General features: G+C 31.6%; 1 protein-coding gene across 9 annotated transcripts in view; it reads right to left on the bottom strand.

The window, feature by feature from the left end:
* LOC108364886 (major facilitator superfamily domain-containing protein 6) overlaps positions 1-12,987 on the bottom strand; it is a 30,018-nt gene extending 17,031 nt beyond the window's left edge. For 2 of the 9 annotated variants that reach the window (XM_017618753.1, XM_017618749.1), the window contains exon 1: positions 12,811-12,980. The gene's annotated coding sequence lies outside the window, so the exon portion shown is untranslated. Of the gene's footprint in view, positions 1-3,418; positions 3,560-6,929; positions 6,949-7,003; positions 7,015-7,096; positions 7,116-10,294; positions 10,422-12,799 lie in introns of those variants that run through there. The other 7 variants (XM_017618754.1, XM_017618751.1, XM_017618750.1 and 4 more) reach the window with 7 other exon arrangements.
* Positions 12,988-16,588: the final 3,601 nt, after the last annotated feature.

The following is a 16,588-nucleotide window of genomic DNA, read 5'->3' as shown; positions in this document are numbered from 1 at the left end:
TCAAGAAATTTTAGGTACCGCCCACTTATCACGGCAACCTGAAAACAATTTCAATCCTCAAGTTACTTCCCTTCGCCGATTCCTGTTGCTACTATTTCGGGGGACCTCATAGAACATTTTCCAAAAAAAGAGCAAAATCAGTCGGGCGCTTTTTGTCTATGGTAACTTTTGCCAATGCAAATATTACACAGGCCAACAAAAATTGGAAAAAAATTGGTTTCCTAAAATTTTAAAGTTGTTTTTTTTAGACTTTTTTGTGCTGATTACGAATCTGTAAGTACGAATTTTGCAACAGCTTTAAGCTGCAAATTAAAGAGGAAATCCTGTAGAAATTAAACAGATTCAAGTTTTTGGTTCAGAGGGACTGGTAAATATCTATTGAAAATGTCCTTTTAAAATTTTATCCTTGAAATTTTGCAATATTTGTTTTTGAAAAAGTTTTATGTTAAGGACTTATATAAACTCGATAACATCCTCGAATTTCGTCCTTCTAACTTTATCAGATTAAAAAATTACAAATTCGTCCCTGTGAATCCAAAAAATTTTAATCTTTTTTTTTAATTCTAAAGAAATTTCCTCTTGCATTTGGAACCCATATTTTTTTTTACATTCCGTTGAATTTTTTGAATAATTTTTGGAATTAATCATATCTTTAAAATTACAAAGTCCTTTAAAATAAATCTTGACGTCAGAGGAAAAAAACGCCACTTTAAATAAAAAGTAGGTTTCAAAGCCATTTATTAATTATTTATTTTATGGTAGGAGAGCTTTTCAAACAATATAGAAGCATTGTTTCCATTTAAGTTGTTGAAAAGTAATAAATATCTAAATCCCGGGACTAACCCCGGGATCCCGGAATTATGATAACGGCGTCCCGAAAATCCCGGGATCGGAAAAGCTGAAAAATTAACATCCCTATCTGACACCCATCTAGTGATATCTTATTCACTTATCAAAACCCTTTAATTAAAATTGAATTACATTTTGTGGCATACCTTCTACACGTTGTTAATATATAAAGCTTTTTCAAAACCATTTCGGTTGATATCCATATTGTAACAATTTAATTAACTTTTTAAATAATTTGAGCCTAATTTCTTAACTGGTGGCAACTCTTTTCAAAAAGTAAAACCTTATTGAACATCCGCACCTTAGCCCTTTAATTTGACACCTCACTTTTGATAATCGAACGAATGGTGCGGATCTGAGGGTATTTATTATTAAATAACTTGAGTGTAATTATTTAACAGGTGGTAACTCTTTTCGAAAAACTAAAACCACTTTACACATCTACAGACCAAGCAGTTTAATTTGACATCTCTTTTGAAAATCAGGCGAACGGTACAGATCTTTTATGCTGAACAAAAAATCCCTTCGCTTATTATATATGTATACAGATTCCTCAGTCACACTGCTCAAAAAATCTGAACGTCCGGTACATGAACAATATAAATTCAAGGCCGTGTTTAAGAAAAGTCGCCTAACTTTGACAATTTTTATGCGATTGCAATAAATGAGCCATCAGTTTATTAAAAAAATAATAATTTTAGATAGTACTACATATTTTGAAATTGTGGAAATTATGGATGGTCAAAATTAAAAAAAAAAATAAGAGAAACATGATTATTTTCTCAATTTACCCGAAAAAAGATCCCAACAAGCCAAGTCCGACAATAGATTATTATATATACCTACGGTGACCATCCGTCCTTTATTTCAAAGGACAGTCCTTTATTTTAGCTATCTGTCCTTTATAATTTTTTTCAAAATAAAGGACGCATTTTGTCCTTTATTTCTTAATCTGTCCTTTAAATCAGTTCTGGATTTTTCAAAATGTCCCTTATAAAATAGAATGAAAACCTTCGCCGGTTTTTTCGCACCTTTTTTAAGGGTTGCTATTTAATCGATAATCTTCGTGCAATCTATAAATCACGAATCATTGCTAATACTGATAGAAAAATTAATATACATACTTTGAGTAAAATTCTCAAAAGAAAGGGGAAAGTTGGGCCCAGTACGTGTTGCACGCTGAGTTTCAAAACTGGCATTTAGTGTTCATAATTCACGGGAGACTTAATTTTTCACTCATTTGGTTAATTTTTTGAATGAAAGCTTATAAAGCTTGCAAGTGTTCAGTGGAGCCTTATTTGTGAATTTTTTATTTAAAATTTTTTAGTGCAAAGTGCAGAAAAAGTAGCAATTTTGAAGAAAATGTATTCTACTTTTCCGTTAATAAATTTTACATAATAAAAACCAGTTGAAAGCAATTGTTTGGTTCTTCCAAAATGAAAAAACACCCAAAAATTTGAAATGTTATAAAAAATGTTCACCAAAATAATTTTCTTTTTGTTTTTATTAAAAATTGGTATATGCAGTTTAATATATCATTAAATTTTATAAGAGCAAGGTGCAAGTGTCTAAGAGTTCCCGTTGATTTTTAAAATTAAAACAAACGCATTTATTTCCCATTTCGCATGCAGGTGTGCTCGAAGTGTTATCGAAAAAAAAAGATTAAAAATCAACGCAATCTCTTAGCTACCTGCAACTTGCATTTATTATACTACAATTTAATGATCTATAAAACTGCATACCCAAAATTTTTCTAAAAACTCAAATTTTTTTTTTTAATTTTGGTGAAATTTTTTTTATAACATTTCAAATTTTTCTTCTGAAATTATTCTTAATTTCGGAGGAAACCTACAATCGCTTTCAATTAGGTTTTATTATGTAACATTTATTAACTGGAACAGGAGAATCGATATTCTTCAAAATTGCTACTTTTTCTGCACTTTCAAAATTCGTGCTCAACTGGTCTCTTACTAGGTTTATAAGCTTTCATAACAAAATAATAATCCAAGCGTCTTTAAAAAATTGAAACTTGTACAATTAGATAATATAATGTACTAGTAAATGTTTGATTTAAATTACTATACTTTTATCATTTTGAACAAATTTTCCTTTATTTTACGTTGGTTAATATGGTCGCCATATGTATACCATTTAAAAGGCCTATATATCCTCTTCCCAGATCATGTTTGACCTTTGAAATCGAATTAAAAATAGTAATTCAAAACTCATAAATCTACAAAATCGTATTTTCTGACCTAAATCGACAAGTCGAGACCTTTAAATGACCTTTAAAAAATCTATAAAAATAGTAAATAATATTTCTCATAAAAATGAATAAAATTAGGGGATAGGGTCTTGGAATTAAAAAAAAAAACATTTTCGATGGGCACCCTAGTGTATATACTAGATTTGACCCAAAAAGGACAAGGATAATTTAGGAATTTAAATAATCTGAGTCTGCATAATACTTAAATGGCATGTAATCAATGTACTCTTATAGTTTCGAGTGTTTTTGCATTGGCCCTAGAAAATTATATTGACCTCAAAAGGAAAGGACTAATTTTCTTACGTGTAATTCCTATGGGAAAACTAAAGGCTCGCGGCGGCACTTCTTACAATTGTCCTAGGTAGGTATGAAACGATATCATGCAGGTATCGATACCTTTACTTGGAAGTAGTATCGTAAGAAAGTATCGATACCCGAAAAAGATCGGATCTAAAGTATCGATACCTACTCGCATCGGTACTTCTAGCTATGAAGTTATTCCGTATGAACTGGATTAAATTTAATTTTTTAAGTAGTAAATTAATCCTCCTCGGCGAATCCTAAACTCCGAANAAATTAAATTTTTTAAGTAGTAAATTAATCCTCCTCGGCGAATCCTAAACTCCGAAAAATAAAAGTTAATAACGTAGGAACTGAAAATAAATAAAACAACATAACTTAGCAAAACCATATGTCTAATGATGAACGGTATTTAACAGATAAAATACCTTGGAAAAGTTTACAAGCAGTTATTCTCGTTTAACCTTACAACCGTGAGTTGATATTCACTTAAGATGCTGAATTTCGGGGGTTTGGGAAGTCCAATTTGATTTTTATCGTAGGCATACATATTGTACTTTCGTTTATGAATTGACAAAATTCCAGGTGTATATCTCTTATAGTAAAAATGTAACGCATTTTTTATGGTGAGTTCTTAGAAAGCTTCAATTTCCACACGAAATTTCTGGGCTGGGCTACGGTAAACAGTTTAGTTTTTTATTTTTGTCTGTTTTTTTTTTTGTCATCTACGCTTTGTTACCTACTTTTTTCTCCTTTGCTTATTTTTTTCATTCATGTTTTCAGCGCGAAGAATAATAGAGTTACTCTGTACGTTGGGCCGTGTATACGCCACACAGTGTTCTATTTTTGAATAAAGGGACCAAATCAAACAAGAAGAGATAGCGAAATAAACTTAACGGTACTTTAAAGCTTTTGAAATGGGGAAGTCAAGAAAAATAGTCTCGTTTGGTAGAATAATTATTTTGACCTATAAAATTACTTTCAACAATAGATGGTTTACATTTTTTCCTTTTTTGGCCTGTAACCAGTATGCAATGAAGTTGTTAAAAAGGTTTAAACCTATATTTTTGCTGTTCGTACATCAAGGAATCCATTTCCTGTGTCGCAAGAATCAAAAAAAAGATATTTCATTTTAAAGTGTTTTTAAAAAGTTTATTACCACCTTTTTTTAGGTAAAAAAGACAAAACATCAAAAAACTTAACTTTTGAAAGTAATTTTAAACGTCTGATTAAATGAAAAATTACCTTGACCTTAAAAGAGAAGAAAATTTTTGGGATTTTTATTCTTTTGACTTAAGAACAGCGTTCAATGAACTTAAAATAATTATTTTAAATGGATTTTTTGGTTTTTGTTACCGTGGAAATGCATTCCCTGATGCAAAAACAGAAAAAATATCTGTTAAAAAATTTCATTGCATACCGCTTTTACCTCTATATTTTTATTTTGAAATCAAAAAATATTTAGAGGTCGCTCAAAGCGCTCAAAGTTGTCCATGTATTTTTATATGAAAAAAAAACGTTTCGTAGAAATGGTATAGAATTCTTGAAAATAAATATTTTTCGATCGGAAAACTCTATCGCTTTGAGCGACCTCTAAATATTTTTTGAATTTAAAATAAAAAAATAGGGATATATTTTTTCGGTATAGAACAAGCTTAGGGGGTGAGAGCAAAAAATGCCGACTTAACTGTAAGTTAACTGTATGTATTTAAAGTGTAAAATTCCCACCAAACAATTTTTGTTGCCGGAAATAAGAAAACGTGTCGCCTCGGAAACAAATTTTATCGCCATCGTATCTTATTCCTGCTCGCTCTAAAGGTCAGCCGAAGGCAACTCGCCTAGAGATGGAAACTTTTGAAAAATAATCGATTCTCGATTCTCGAATCTTATCGATTCTTGGAATCGGGTAATCGACGGCGAGGTTCGAATTGTTTGACTCTAATCGATTCTTTATATCAATCTTTCTTTCAGTTCTATAAAAACGGCCATCAATCATAGCTAGTAATGCTATTAAATATAATGAACCTATTAATGTTATTATATTAAGAGTTTTAATATTAAATTTTAACAATAAATTTGTGAAAAAACTGCTTCATTTGCTATAAAATGTGTAATTGACACATATTCACGGTACTGATTGATATGAAAAATAAATAAATTTGAATCCCCTCCGTATAATTGTTCTTTCCATAAATTAATTTCTACCATATCTATGAATATGCGTCAATTAGTCTTACTTAACCCTTCTGCAATGTTTGGGCCAAAATGACCCAATTTTCATGAACAAATCTTTAATTACGGAGGTAGGCAATTTCAAATAAGCTGCGACGTTGTTTATTCGTTAAAAGCGTAATCAGCTATGGTTTTGCAAAAACCCAGCTGAAGCTAGCTAGAAGGCAACATACTTTTTCCATACACCTACAGTATTTCTGGGTCATTTTGACCCAGATTATTACTTAGTATTTAAGGGCAACTTTGAACCGGTAAGAATAAAACACTTGCCGATAAAGTGTATGCCTATGATAAATAAAATATTAACTGAATAAAATCTTTTTTTTTCTTAAAATTTACTAATTTTTATTATTGGGTCAAAATGACCCAAAACATTATAGGAAGAGGTAAATTCCAAACACTGAAGAAGGATTAACATTAATTAGTCATGCCAGCAATTTCACAAGTCTAACAACTGACGCGTATCTAAAGATGTATGAAAAATAAAAGGATCCGAAATCTCTGAATCGATTCTCAATCGATTCTGAAAATTTAGAATCGGTTCTCTAAAATCGAGTATTTCGAGAAAATCTTCGATTCGATCGTTTCCGGCGACATTTGGAGTATTTTTTTTTGTTTTTAACACTTCATTTATTTTTTGTATACAAAAATGGAACTTAGAAATGGATTGGATTCTTTCTTTCGCTATGGGGCTTCCTATTTTTTAAATCCTGACTATGGTATAAATTAGATAATACTGTTTGGACAATACTGTTGACGTGAAATTTTTAATTTGTTAGTTGTGCCGGCTTAAGTAATAAAAAGGTCGCCAAAACCAGCATCGTGAAATTTTTAAGTTTGGAAATTTTTGATAACCTGTTTATTCCAAAATTGACATTAAAGAAATGAATTTGGCGATTTGTCACCATGGCAAAAAATCGGTGAGTCGGCATTTGTTGCCATTGACGATTGTTGCCTATTTCTCATGTTTTGCATGGTGGGTTGTGACCAAATTATTTTACTTCAACTAAAACTAACGCATACGTAATTACGTATCAATATATTTACATACATATGTAATACCTAATATGTACATATGTATATGTTTATGTACATACTTTTGTATAGCTATAAAATGACTCATTGAAAAAATACAGAATGTCAAAATTCCCCATCTGCTTAAATGCAACTAGTTACTTAAGTACATACTCTGAATTGCAATTTAATTTACATACATTTCGCATGCTGATGAGAAAATGTTAAGTAAATATCTACATAAATATGTACATATGTACATACATACGTCTGAATATGTATGTACGTTAAAATGAAATGTTTTGCTGCGTAACGAAAAAGTTTATTACTGACGTCACTGACTCACTGGTGTACCAGGGCTGTTGAAAAACGTGTGCTCATAGCGAGGTTCTAAATAGGTGGATATGGCAAATAAATGAAATGAAATTTTCGAACAAAATTCTGTTTTCAAAGTCGTGCCTACCAGCCGAATCGGATCAGAATCTTCTTATTTTGTTTAAAAGGCACTCCGTTTTTTATAAGCGTTTTAATTATTGGAATCAAGGATGATGAGGGTTTCTCCGAGCTGCTTAGTTCCCGGGTCGCTTCTTCAAAGCTTGTAATTAGTTTTCTTATTTGCTGATTCCGACTTTTCCTAGTTGCAGGCAGTCACAATTAAGTACTCGCCGTTGTCGGTCCCATAAGCTATCAAATCCGTTTTGTTGTTCCATTCTAAGAAAAAGTAGAAAAAACTAACGATGCATCCAGTTTTTTCAACTGATCTTTGGCAAATAATATTCGATAGTTATGCAAGTAATTATTACCTAATTAAAGGTTAGACCTACAGCTTTTTAATTATTTGAGCATCGATTCTCTTTACGTATAACTAGGCGTTGAACATTTCTGCTGGAAATCCCTATTGAGGGTTCTACTCTTTGGCTTTAAATGGCATTAAAAATTTAGTGCAGCGTACCCAACCCTGATGTAGTATATATCGTCACTAGACACGAATTAAGGTGCGAGCTCAACAGGTGACCGCGAAAAAAGACGCATAAAAAAGCTTCAGCGAAGAAAGACTCTTAACATAGTTGACGGCGAAGAAAGACGCGTTAAAATTTTTGACGGCGTTAGAAAGACTTATTTTCGCGGTCGACTATATTTGCGGGTGTAACAGTATGTAAATTCCCCAAAGAGTTTTTAGGTAATGATGCTGAAGGGACAGTCCTTGGCCAGGTATAAATCTATGTTTACGCATCTTTCTTCGCCTTCAACTAAGTTTCACCGAAGTTTTCCTTAAGCGTCTTTTTTCGTAAGATTTTTTTTTTACACGTCTTCCTTCGCCGGCAAAACACTAGCGCGCCTTTATTCGTGTGCAGTGACGATATACAGCGACTTAAACAAGTGGCCACGTGTTGATTTTTGACGTAGAATACGTCTTACGTTTCGATATTGAGACCATGCTCAATTGTTATAGTTGTAATTTTTAGAGCTTCACGAAAGTGCTTATTGCTCGAGAAACAATGAAGCGATTTTAAAGGAAAGTGTGGCGTTTCAAAGATAAAATTCCAAACCTATCTAAAGGTTAATTTTTGTTAGCAACCAATTCGGTTTCTGTCGTAGAAACAACGGTGAATATTGGCCTATTTTTGGGTCAAGTTTGAGTCTTCAAAGTTCTCTGGCAATTTATGATTTACAGATATAACTTTCATTTTCGGGATATAGGTTCTCTGGAGCAATGAAAATATTATCGTATAAATTCAACAAATATTGAACATTCTTTATTACCAAAATTCTCGAAAACTGCTCGAATGATTTTGTTTTTGTTTTCTTTAATCAAAAATTTAAGTTTATTCCTTTCGTTTGGTATATTGGAAGTATTGGTTCATATTTTCTAAGTATGTTTATTTTATTTAAATATATGGGCATATATGATTTTCCATACAAAATCATACCGCGCGGTTAGTATGGATATGTTTTTCTTTCAGCAGTCTACGTACATATGTATGTATGTACTAGGGATGTTGCGAATGTGGAATTTTAAACATCCGCGGATGCGAATGCGGATGCGGATGTGTAAAAGCTATCATCCGCGGATGCGAATGTGCATGCCAAGTATTTTTAAGAAATAATTTAGGTAGTTAGTTGATTTAGTCAAATAAAAAATGGAAATGTTAGTAATTTTTAATAATGTTTTTTTTTAATACTTGAATTTAAAAATTGGAAAATTCTTCGTCTTCACAATCTAGCATCATGGCAAGATGGTTGTTTTAACACCGTTGTTTTCCAAAGAATTCTTCATTCTCATTCTTTTGGTTGTTTCTGAATTTAGAGAACTTGTAACGTCAAAAGCGTTTTTCGTTTTAAGTTTTTGTAATTCATTTTTAATCCTTTGTTCTGTGACTGGCCAGATATACGTTTTATCAGTGCACTTGCACAATATTCCAAAAACCAAAAGTAACAGTTATTTTTTTACGAGTTAAACTTGGCCTAATATTTTTTATTCCGAAAAAAAGTCCTTTCCGGATAATAAACAAACAGCTTATCAAAATTTAATAAATTTGGTATCATATGGAGAGGACTGAAATAGCTTTTAAACAGAAGCGAACGAAGGTTACCGCCTCTATTTATATATATCGCTAGCTTAGAAAGAAAAGTTGCTAAGTCCCATTTTAAAAATTTTACAGGAGAGAAATCTTCCTATAGCCATTTTCTTTAACTATTTCGCAAGACTTTGAATCAAACATTTTGCGCCTTTAAAGCAAAGCAAAACTCCATAAGAATCAGAAGGATTCGATATTTATTAAAAGATGTCGTATTATTTTGGCCTTATCGGATTTGTGGTGCTTCTTTTGGACTTAGCAAATTTTCCTTTTATTGCTTATGAAGAGGAAAAAATAAAACAAGTACCTTTATAATTTTCGAAACGATGCGTATTCAATTTCTCTATCCTCCTATATCAAAATATGAGTTTTCATAAAAAGTGGACTTAGCAACTTCCCTGCAGGGAAAGCTACCAGTTGTGAACCAGAATGCTACCAGTTTGCGTTTCAGCCCAACTAGTTCACGTTGTATCCTTTTTCGATGTTAGCGATTGGTAAATATTTTTAACATGGCGGTGTCATGGGAGATGTCAATTGTCCGCTCCTGCATCAGCACGCTACCAGTAGAAATACTAGTAGCATCATACCATTTGGGATAGACTGCCTATTCATCCCCCGTGAAAAGCATAAGTATGTCATTTTGCTCGCGGCGGTGCAAATCAAGAGATCCGAGTTCGAATCTCAGTGAGCGAATCTTTTTTAATTTTTATTTTTTTATTTATATCTCTTGTGTAATTTTTAAATTTAGTGTTTTAAAAAGAACAAAAAATTATTTATTTTCATTTTTTATAGTTTTTTTCCAAATCAAATTANGTGCAAATCAAGAGATCCGAGTTCGAATCTCAGTGAGCGAATCTTTTTTTATTTTTATTTTTTTATTTATATCTCTTGTGTAATTTTTAAATTTAGTGTTTTAAAAAGAACAAAAAATTATTTATTTTCATTTTTTATAGTTTTTTTCCAAATCAAATCAAATTTATGTGCAATTTTTAATTTATATTTAAATTGAAATTTTAATTTTAATTGAAATAATTATTTAAATTAATTTACTTACTTTTCTTTAACAACCTCCACGCGCACTCGAACCTGAGATCTCAGAACCAGAATCGGTAGTCTTCACTCGACGCCACAGCCGACATTTGTGATGGAAGCAATTAACCAGGTTTTAGTTTTGGTTATGCCTATTCAAAGACAGATGTTGCTGATCGCATAAGTTGTTCGAAATCGCCGAAATGGTAGGCCGTCGCTTTAGCGCATACTGGTATAATTATGGTTCATAACGAACTGGTATGATTTTTATCCTTAAATAATAGTTCATGAACTGGAATTTGTCCATACTGGTTTAGCTTTTCACTGCAGGGGATTTTTTCGCTCTTTTTTAAACTAATTTGAAATTTTAAAAATTGCCTACACATCAGCATCAAAATACCTTTCTAATGATATATAATTGTTTATACCTTAGAAGTATAGTTTAGCCGTAAAAAGGGTGTAAAGGAAACATGATTGCCTATTTATATAATTGATATATAACCTGTTATGTAAAAAATCAAAAACCATGGTGTTTTTATATTTATGTATATATGCCTTAGACATATGTTACATACACTTTTGCTTTATTTTTAACAGGGCTGTGGGTAAACAAGAACGAATTAACGCTAAAACATTATTAATTATTTGTTTTCGTTAAATATGGTATTCAATTGTATTACTAATTAGTAATTATTTTGTAAAGTTTTTTTTTATAAAAAAAAAATTGGTATTTTTGCCATTTAGTGTTTTTCTCAAATGTTTATTAGATGAAAAGGGGTTTAATCGTCATAACAACGATGCCAATTTTTTTAAAATTTATGAGTAATTTTTTTGTTTAAAATATTTTTTTTGTAAAAAAAGTTATTTCTTCCTTTTAAGTGTTTTTTCTCAAATTTTTATTCACGGAGTATACAAATATGCATATCAGAAGAAAGAGGGTTTAATCGGCTTTACAACGATACGAATTTTTTAAAGATTCGGTTATTATTCTTTTTTAATATTTTTTTATACAAAAAAAGGAACTTTTTCCTGTAAATGTGTTTTTTCACCAATTTTTATCTACGAAGTATACAAATTTTCATATCACAAGAAAGGGGGTTAAATCGCCTTTACAACGATATATTTTATAAATCAGTTCCAAATTTTCTGAAATATTAAGTTTTTAATTTTTCGAAGAACTGAGCTTTGACCCGTTATAGCACCTGTAATATAAGTTTTCATAAAAAATGTTATATACCATATAAATAAGAGCAAACAGCGGAGCACGTCTGTGTTTTTCCTTTTTTTTTGCTTTTTACATGCAATAATTAAAAATAATTTTTTACCAAAGGCCAAAATTCGAACTTCGAAGGCCCATATCTCGATTTCGGAGGCTAGTTTCGAAAAACGGAGAAGTTACTGTTTTATTTATGACTCAATCTCTTAAGAAAAGTTGGTTTGGTCCAATACCTAGCCGAGTGCTGTACAGTGTAATTATTAATATTTTGCAATTCATATTGATTTATTAAATTTAATTCAATACAACCAAAACGAATATTTCATGTACCGATTTTAACTTGAGTGTGATCTTAATGATATCACGTATTCTACGTTTAAGTTTAGCGGCTGTGGCTCCGACACTGCCAGCAGGTTAAGACGAAGGCGCTGGACTGATCCTTTTTTAATATTCACATTGTTTTTCAAGTGAAATTTTTTTGTAATTTTTCTATAAAAATATTGTCCAAGCTTAAACCAAAACCACATAAATAGTTTCAAACTTTATACAAAATTTAGGGAAATTCACCAAAATTTAAAACTTTTTAATCTGAATCTTTAAAGTTTTTGTTTAAAGCGCGTACAATTTTAGTTTTATGAAGTGCAAGTTTTAGCCGGCTAAAAAGTCGCGTTGATTTTGAATATTATTGTTTTTTTGCGACGGCTTTTTGCGGTGCAATTTATAAAAACTGGCGTTGATTTTTTTATTAATTTTGTTGCTAACGGTGTCTAGCATTTGTTTTTATAAGAAATTCAGGCTTATATGGAAAAAAATGGAAAAATCCGTCAGCAATAAAAAATTATTAAAAACAACGCGATTTTTCAGCTGCTTTAAACTTGCATTTCGTTCTACTAAAATTGTACGGGATATTAAACTCCATATTGATTCGGAATAAATAGTTTGCAATTTTGATGAAAATAACGAAACAAATTTAATTTGAAAAACATTGTAACTATTAAAAAACAAAAAGGTGGTCACTTGTTTGAGTCACTATATCTATGCATATTGGACCTTTAATTTTGACCTTTGCAATATTATCATATTACCAAAACGCACAACTTCATAACACGAAAAAAAGACACTCGATGTAAGCTGTTGAAAAATTACACTTGATTCGTACTTGTTGCTTCATTAGAGCATGACTAAGTATTAATAAGATAATACTGCCGACAATTACAACTATTAGCTATAATTATTATAATTGAATTCTCATAGCAAGAATCTTGTGATATTTTAAAATTATTTTATTTAAATATGTATGGGTAATCTCTTCACTGCTTTCTCACTATTGTTTAGACTTCATATTTGAAAATGTCGATGTTTCCTTCAATTGTTTTGATTTATTTGTTTTAATTAAATCATACTATGTATGTGAAGTGAAATCTCCCGCGCAAGTAGTGTACCCGCCAAACTTCCCGTCTCACTGAACGCGATCGAACGAATTTTCTGATTCCTCGTACAAAATTGCATACACGCTTGGAGGAAGCAGTTGTGACGATATGCCTACACTTTTTACTTTCAATTTTGAATACAATCTTAATAAAGTGAGTATAAAAATGAAAAAATAAATGAATGCAAAAGAAGACGTTTTATAATTCGTAAAAAAATTTTATTTATTGGTACACAAAATAACAACAAATCCAAGATAATCAATGTTGATGGTAAACAAGCATTGTGCACTAACAAAATATATATGTACATAACCTTTCCATACGATTGCATATTTCTATGTGTTCTCATGTTTACTTACCATTTTGATAAGAATTATAGATATTGCAAAGAGATTTCAATTATATACATATGTGCATAAGTACATATGTATTTCACAATCAGTAAAGAATTATTAAATATTCTTATGCACTGTGAAAAATTCCCGCTGACTATAATTATTTTGAGTTTTGTATGTAACCGATCCAATGTAATTTGCTTAGGACATGTACTATGGTTTGGAATGTTTCTAACAACTTTTTTGGTTTATTATTTCGTTAAGCTCCAAAATTAAAAAAAAATGCCCGTGGTCTAAAAAGTCGATGTTTTATTTGGTAATCAACTCCTAAGTAAAACTCATTTGAATGAGTAAACACCCTTATTCTAGAACTCGAATTTTCGTAATTCGTAATTCGTAGCTACGTTACGAAAAACAAAAAATCGACATACTGCAACCCTTGCGGAAAGGAATTAAAAAACACTCATCAAGTGCTTATTTATAGTAAAATTGTTTGATTTTAAATATTTTGCAGAAAATACTGCACTCTATTTCATTTGGAGTAGAGTAAAAGCGCGCTATGGAAATGAATTCACAAAGCTATGCGGAGCTGTCTGGCATAGTAACCAAGGACGCGTCTACATACATATGTATGTCAGTTTCTGGTTGAATTGTTGAACCACAAGCCATAACTCCTGTTATGCCTGAAGAACTGGTTCTCAATCCAGTTAATGCAATAGCCATTTAAAATATCGTCGTTTAAAGTACAAAACCGCGTATCAACAAAATAAAAACCGCGTAAGTGAGGTTGCATAAATTATTTTCTAGAGATTGAAAATACTCGTATTTCAAAATGGTTCTCTTTTTTATAAAACAATCGCATTTCTGGCTAGTATATTTCAGGACGAATGGATAAATAAGATGACTACTGGGAGAATGTTGTAAGAGTAAAGAAGTTCTCAAAGATGGAAGGCTACGATTTACATTTAGCCCGTTCCGGATTCTATTCACTACATACATTGCGCTTGGTCGAAATCCGGGTCTGAGAATAATCCGTTGAATACCACTCGTGTTTCAAAAGTAATCAGATATTTTCACCATGTTTGCTGCCTAGGAATGTTTGAAAAAAATTTTGCGGGGTTAACATCCGGAACACAAAGTACAAAGTTATGGAAAAATATTCTGTGTGATGTTATGGGCTGCTTTCACAAAATATCGGAAAAAATATGCCAATAATAAATCTAGAATCATTGATAAAGGTTTCCTTGTGGTAAAATATTAGCGAAATTATTTTTAGTCCCGTATTTGGCTGCTATAATTATGGTCACCGTACTTATAAGGCATATCTTCCTAAGAAAAAATATTTGTAATTCATACGATACGCAATTTACTGATTTCCTAATATCAACAAGAAGAACATACTTGAGGCTCCTGATAAGACTGCTAAGAGGGCATTGTTCGCTAATAGTGGCTGTTCAATTATAAGTAACATCCATTTAAGAGAATGGCTAAGTGAGAGCCTGTAAGTTACGTTGAGTTGAAATAATCAGACCATAATCAGTGCTGCCGTTGATAACTTTCAGAAAGTCGCATAAAAGGGGTCATTACATAAAACAGGGTTGCAAATATACACACAAATCTAGTTGCTGCTAGGAGAAGAGTTGCATTTCCTTTAAACGTTTTAAGTGATGCATTTTTTAGTAGTTTTAGGAGGAAATATGAATGGCTAAGTGAGAGCCTGTAAGTTACGTTGAGTTGAAATAATCAGACCATAATCAGTGTTGCCGTTGATAACTTTCAGAAAGTCGCATAAAAGGGGTCATTACATAAAACAGCGTTGCAAATATACACACAAATCTAGTTGCTGCTAGGAGAAGAGTTGCATTTCCTTTAAACGTTTTAAGTGATGCATCTTTTAGTAGTTTTAGGAGGAAATATTTTTTAATAGCATGGTTCTGTTAACAGTTCCTAAAAAAATCTCTGAAAGGGGGCAAAAGTCGCACATAATTTTGGAAAAAGGTCAAAATATCAAAATTTTCAAAAAGTCGGGTCAAAGGATATTGGCGCTTAAAAAGGATCAAATTACCCCTTTAGTCGCACAACGGCAACACTGACCATAATAGACGACAAAAAATGGTAGGAAATGTAAATATCACGGGGAAACCGTGAAGCATATAATTTCGCGTGTCCAGCCTTCAGCTGGCAGACTCGCGATACTTGGCAAGGTACAGCTGAAGAGCCTACAAGCAGCAATCGACAAGCAGCAATCGAGAGTGTTTATTAAAAGTCGCTAAAGGAACGACAATGTTCTTTAACATTGTGTGAAAGCATTTATTCATAGGTCGTAAACGTATCTGGCAACGAAATGGACGTTATATTCGTCTATGTGAGACCTCTTATGGTCAGCCAGCATAACCTAACCTAACCTAGAATGTTTCCAATAAACAATACCTATTAAAAATATACAGACGTACATATGTATATAGTTTGTTAATTCTTTTTGATCTTACTTATTTATATCATACAATATCTAATCGCACGTTTAATAATATGTATAACGAAGTATTTCAAAATTTAAGTTTTATGGGAAAACGCAATCAAAGTTTTATCATTTCGCCATATTTGGGAAGTTTGGTTATCTGTTAGACTGAAAATATACTGCTTATTAAGCTTATTCAAATCATAATGAAATCTCCAAAAACCAAAATATTGAGTTACATCTCTATATTATGAAATGTTCGTTACGATCATTGTATCATGCTCTTCATCAAAAGTGTGTAAATGTGTCACTACAATTTAAAAAAATGGAAGAAAAACTTATTGAATTTTTTCGGGTTTAGATACCGCAATAAGCGCACTTTATTATTTTCGAAAGCAAATCAAAGCAGATCGAAATTTATAGTAAATCTGCTACGACCGCAAGAAAGTTTCAACACTGGTTTACAAAAAAAAAAGTTTCTGGATATTGAACCAAACCTCTATATTCCTATGCAAATCCTAGGGCTGGTAGCCTGCATCACGTCAGGTTCGTCATTTGAAGGTCAAGTAGGGAAAAATTCATTGAATAAACCTAAAAATTCTATACAATTCTTCTGAATTCGACCTTGGGATTACCTTGGCATGACATCTAGGTGACTTTGAAGAATCAAGGGACCCCCATATTCGGATTTAGCGACAACAAAAACAAAATTTTTATTTTCATTTCTATTGAATAAATTCTTTGTCCTATTTGACTCTCAAATGACCTCGAAGCAGACATTATTGAGATAAACGGACCTCGAATTCGGGTTCAGCGAGTCTAAAACCCCATATATATGAATTTTCAGATTTATTTATTCGCATTCGGAGGTTTGGCTCAA

Source organism: Rhagoletis zephyria, unplaced genomic scaffold (assembly GCF_001687245.7).
Source record: "Rhagoletis zephyria isolate East Lansing unplaced genomic scaffold, Rhagoletis_zephyria_1.1 Rzeph_scaffold_01700, whole genome shotgun sequence".
NCBI lineage: Eukaryota > Metazoa > Arthropoda > Insecta > Diptera > Tephritidae > Rhagoletis > Rhagoletis zephyria.
Note: the sequence above shows the minus strand (reverse complement) of the source record. Positions and strands in the feature narration are given on the sequence as shown.